The sequence below is a fragment of the Gossypium arboreum genome, chromosome 1, assembly GCF_025698485.1.
Source record: "Gossypium arboreum isolate Shixiya-1 chromosome 1, ASM2569848v2, whole genome shotgun sequence".
NCBI lineage: Eukaryota > Viridiplantae > Streptophyta > Magnoliopsida > Malvales > Malvaceae > Gossypium > Gossypium arboreum.
The window spans coordinates 82,104,579-82,110,761 of record NC_069070.1 but is presented as its reverse complement, the minus strand read 5'-3'; positions in this window follow the sequence as shown (position 1 = coordinate 82,110,761).

Genomic DNA, 6,183 nt, shown 5'->3' with positions numbered 1-6,183 from the left:
GCACACTTTGGCCCCTAGCGCTGCCTCCTACAATCCTAGCCACTCCAAGGCATCAGTTCTCCCACCATCCCTGAGGTACTTACACGCCATTTTGGCTCACACGATAACAGGGAGGCGAGAGAGCACTAGTGTCGTCAATACCCATGATGCCTAATTTTTATGTTGTATGTCGCACGGACACATCATCGACCTTGCCTATTTCATTGCCCTCGCGATTCAGCACCAGACGGAGCGGAACAGGAAGGGGATCATCTCCATTGGCCCCTAAGTTACTCGGTTGGCTGGACACTTCGGGCTCCTCAGCACGTAGCCCAAGAATCATCCTTAACCCTCATTGGCCAGATGTCTCCACAAGGCATCTCGAGCATGCTTAGCATGAGGATGATCGAAAAGCGCCGAGGAACCTACCTTCATCAATATCGTCTCGCCCTATCTACTGAGGAGGAGGCCTATGAGGACATTCCTGATGATGTCCCTCCACAGCACGAGGACTGTAATGCCCCCATACCCGAGATCATTGCTGGAGTAGAGCACAAGGTGTTAACGGACTTAATTCATTAATTAAACAGCTCAAACAATTTATTTTTAAAATTTCTAGACAAGCTGGCTAACTGCGTCACAATTGCTTAAAAAATCATATCTCGAGTTCTGAAACTCAAAATTAAGATCCGTAAATTTTTCCTGAAACTAGACTCATCTATCTATCTAACAATTTCTTTCTAGAATTTTTGGTTGGCCAATTAGTACAGTTTATTAGTTAAAGTCTCCCCTGTTTCAGGGTTCGGCTACTCTGACCCCTGTGCACTACGAATCAAGTTTATTTCTGTAAGAAATGCAATGACTATGACGTTTGTTTCACTTAAAAATATACTCAATAAGGAATCCATAAATATAAATTGTGAGTCCTCATTATTTTTACACAAATTATGGTGAAGTTCTAAAGTCAGAATAGGGAATCCAAAAATTGCTCTAACCCTATTTCACGAAAACGTAAATATCTCATAAAATACAACTCTTTTACCTATTTTGTTTCTTCCACATGAAAATAAATTCATTAAGCTTTAATTCCATATTTTATTCATCATCTAATTCTATCTCTACTATTTTTAGTGATTTTTCAAACTCACATCACTACTGTTGTGTGATTCTATTTTATAGCCAATTTCACCATTTTATGGATTTCCATAGATTAGTTAGCACATAAAGCATACGTGTTATCAAATATAATCTCGATTAGCCACTCCAATAGCTAATCATTCTCAAACATTTCCATTCCATCCATGAGCTATATCATAAGATTATATACACAAAAGGACAATAATGTTATACATGCAATATTCCCAAAATATGCAAGCCACCATACCGAGATGGTCCGTTGATAGTGTGAGCGTGCCTCTGACCGTCCTGATCTCCAAACCAGCTTGTCAAAACTACAAGGAATGGAAGGGAAAGAGTAAGCATAAATGCTTAGTAAGTTCACATGCAAATAACAAATAACTTAACAAAGCAATTATACCAACTAACATTAGCATAATATCACCAAAACATATATCACATTTCTATTCATCATTCATCGTCTTACTACATTATTATTTTCGTATCAAGTCTCAACCTGAGGGTTAAGTACATACCTGTCCAAAGTGCCCATTCCACAACACTTACCAATACGTCACTTACATTTGAGTGTTCTTCCATTTCACTAGAATTTTACCCATTGAACACATCGGAATATAACTCGTATACATGGAAAGTTTGCACATAAGTGCCACATATGTAGCCAAGCTACCATGTAACTCGCTCATAAGCGAACTCAGACTCAACTCAACGAGGTTAGGCATCCGTATCCATAAGTGAACTCGGACTCAACTCAACGAGCTCAGATGCCTAGTTACATCTCACGAACTCGTACTCAACTCAACGAGTTCAGACGTTCGCATCCATAAGTGAACTCTAACTCAACTCAACGAGTTTGGATGCCCAAATATCCAAATCTCTTCCTAAGGTTCAACAGGACTTTCCTCGTTTGTACTCCTTTACCATTCTCCTTGGAATACCCATGACGATACTTCGGTAGTCTTTCACATTTTTCACGTAATTCATAACATTTTTGCATGTTGTCCAACAATGACCCCAAAGCATAGAATTGCATGGTAACAATCATAATATCGTATAAATAGCATTAAATGATTTAAAATAACGGTTATATTACAATATTTACATATGAACTTACCTCGTATGCAAAAATGGTCATTTTTACCATTTTGTTCACAACTTGGTATTTTACCGATTTTAGCCCGAATTTCGATTTTCCTTGCTCTATCATTTCAAATATAGCCTAATTAGGACTCATATTATTCAAATCAACCCAATATCATATTTTTGAAAAATTACAATTTTGCCTCTAAACGTTCACATATTTACACTTTTGCTCCAAATCTCGTAAATTAAACTTCATCCTATTTTCTTATGTTTTATGATATTCTGATCATTTTTCCCTTCTACAACAACATTCGATTCTCACTCTAACATGTACTTATGAACATTAGGTATTTTTACCGATTATGTCATTTTAGTCGTTTTTACGTAAAATCACTTAGCAAAAGTTGTTTAACACAATCTCAAGCTTCATATTCTACCATAAAACATCAAAATCAATGCATATCGTTCATGGGTAAGTTTTTAAATATAAACCCTAGCTAAAAATATTGGTAGAAACAGGTAAACCGAGCTATGAGGATTTTAAAAATGTAAAGAACATTAAAAACGGGCATAGAAATCACTTACAATCAAGACTTAAAAGTGTTGAAACCCTAGCTATGGTGGAGAGAAAATTTTGGCAGCAACTTATGGATAAGATGATCATTTTTGTGTTATAATTCCCATTTTATTTCATTTAATATCAAAATGACCAAAATGCCCTTCCTTATTAAACTTTCAAAAGTTCCATCCATGTCCAATTTTTGTCCATAAACTTAGAAATTGGTCAAATTGCTATTTAAGACCTCCTAATTAATATTTCAAAGTAATTTCATACTAGAAACTTCTAGAATACAAGTTTTGTAATTTATTCAATTTAGTCCCTAACTTCAAATTAAGCACTTTATGCATAGAATTTCTTCACGAATTTTCACACAATCATAAAATCATATCATAGAACTCAAAATAATCATAAAATAATTATTTGTATCTCGAATTTGTGGTCCCAAAACCACTATTTTGATTAGGCCCTAATTCAGGATATCACAAGGACCCACCGACTCAGCCACCACCACCCTCTCGTCCAGTTCATGCGGCTGCTTCGTATGCTGACATCTTTGAACTCCTCACTCAATTTGAGTAGTAGTGTTTTCAATGATTTGACAACATTGATGCTACTCTACAGCACATTTGTCAGCACCTCCACATCTCATCGCCAGTCCCACCTCGCGAACCATCCAGCGATGAAGATGTTTAAAAACATTTATTTATTATTTTATGTTCTTAATTTTTATTAAAATTAATTTTTATTTTCATTAGATTTTAGAATTTTATTTTTAATTATCAATTTCAGTTATTTCTTTATGAGTAATTATTCTTCCTAATATCCCCTAAAAAGTTCCTGATTTTATCACAGTTATATAGAGCTCTTAAGCTTATCATCGCATAGGAACTAAAAACTCCACCAGGAAAGGTTCTCCATGATTACCATGTCCTGATCATCCACGACCATAGTTACCACTAGATATAATATTCTTTTGGCGCAGGACTTATGGACTAATGAACTTCTACCACCGCCGGAGTATCCTCCTTCACTCTCGCACCGATTACTCTCCAAAACTTCAGTTCGAGGAATTCATCATACAGGAAGTTTCACTTCTCTCCCTATCTTATTTTTATATTCTAATATCTATCTTTGTACATTTAAGGCAATGTACATCTTAAGTGTGGGGGGTATTTATTTCACTATTAGAAAAATCCATGAATGACTGCCTTGTTCTCTTAAAAAGCTCTCATATCGTATTTAGGATAAATTTTCATTGATTTAGATGTGATTGATATATCTTGAATTAAAACTTAGCGATTTATGCATTGATTGTTTAAACCTTAAGACATTAGAGAATCAAGCATGATAAGTTGATTTTTAAGAATTTAAAATCTTAGGTTGTTTCCCCAAAGTTTAGGTATTACTTTAAGTTGGAATTCAAAAGTTTTAAACATCAAAAAGCCATAATTTTTGTGAGATTCTTGAGCCTTTTGAGCATCTATTAATTCTTTCATGCTCACTTTTATTATTGCTTTGAGTGCATCAGTATTGAACTGTTATTGTAGAACTTACTTGATTATGCATGTCAAGACCACACCATTTGATTTGATATGTCAAAATGAGAAAGGCACTTAGGATTAACCCACTCATGCCCTGAAAAGCTTACCTCCACAATTAACCCTTAATAAACCCCGTTGAGCTAACAAGCCATTTCTTGTATTACCCTTAATATTAACCCTTAACCCATTATTATTGAAATCCCTTAAATTAATCTCTATTTTTGTCAAGATTTGAGTTGAATAAATTGTTTAGCTATGTCTTGTTCTTAATAGTTAGTCTATGATATTTAACTTGTTCTTAAAAAAATAAAAAACAAAAAAAAACATGTATACATATTAGTAGTGATCTTTTGTTTGTAAGCTTCAGTATTTAAATTCCATAGTCAGAGAAGGAGTTATGTTGTACGTAAGTGATGATTAAATATTTTTCTAGTTAAGTAATTTTTCAACTCAATCTCGATTCTAACCCTTTTCTTTTAGCTTGTGACCACACCCCCTAACCAAGCCTCATTACAACCCTCTAAAGACCTTTTGATTGATGTATCATCTTAAATTATAGTGGTTGAGATTTGATTTTCATGCAAGCCTATGGTAATGACTTTTCATTATTGACTATTGAGTGCTTTATTTATTGTCCTTAAACACCTCGAGTGATTTGAGTGAATCTTTAGTGAGGATGTGAAACTCTGTGATATTCTGAACCAAAGGTAATTACTTAAATGAAAGGAGACACTTATGTTTGCATGATTAAATACTCAACATGGAATGTTTGAAACTTTTATGTTCTTTTAATTGAATTCTCAATGTATGATTACCTATTGATTATTTTGAGATATTATCGATAGAAATTATAAGTTGAGAAGAATTTATTTTGATTATGAGTTGAGAATTTTGCTTGAGGACAAGCAAATGCTTAAGTGTGGGGGTATTTGATAAACCGTAATTTATACATATTTTTACCCCATGTTCAACGTATTTTATGGATGATTTCCCATTAGAATTGGTGAATTCGATGCTCCTAATGTTTTAATTTCATGTTTTATAATTAGGAGAGCATAGGAGAGCGAAAGGAACGAGAAACGGGCCAAAAACAGAGAAAATGGGCCAAAGTACGAAATCAACACGGCCTGGACCTCTTCACATGGGTAGATCACGCGGCCATGTCAATTTGGCAGGCTCATGCACGACTTGAAGTAATCGCACACGGGCGTGTCCCTACTGAGCCCAAGTTGAGTCCAATTCAAAAAAGGCTAATTGTGAGGGCTCTTAGGCATTCCAAAGCCTATAAATACACCCTAGAGGAGGAAGAAAGGGGAGACGCAAAATAGGGAGTAAGGAATTACTCGAAGGAAGGCAATTGATCCATTTCAAAAGCCGGATTCATCATCAAGACTGAAGATCTCTCCTCAATTTCCCCTTCAGGAGTTTTGGGTTTTCTTTATGTTTTGTATTCTTTATTATTCTGAGATGTTTTCTTATTTAGTTATGAACTAAAACCCCTAAATACCTAAGGGGAATGAAACCTAAGACGAATCTTGTTATTATTTTTTGAATTGTATGATAAAATTTAACTTGTTCTTAATTATGTGTTCTTAATTCTTGTTTTGATATCCCAGGATACTGATTCAAGATAAGCTCTTATTTAGAGGAGGAATAGACCCTGTCTATGAGTACATTTGTCATAATTAAGCGGAGTTGTTTGCGCGCCTAGACATAGGGTGACAAGATTTTGCCGGATTAGGGTGAAACCTAATAAGGTGATCTATAGATCAAGTTAATGCAACCCTAAGGTGTTAATTAGAGAAAGGTCTCAATTATTCAATCTAGGGATTAGACATTATTAGTCTTGAATAGGGATAATAACATAACTTAGGGGTCTCT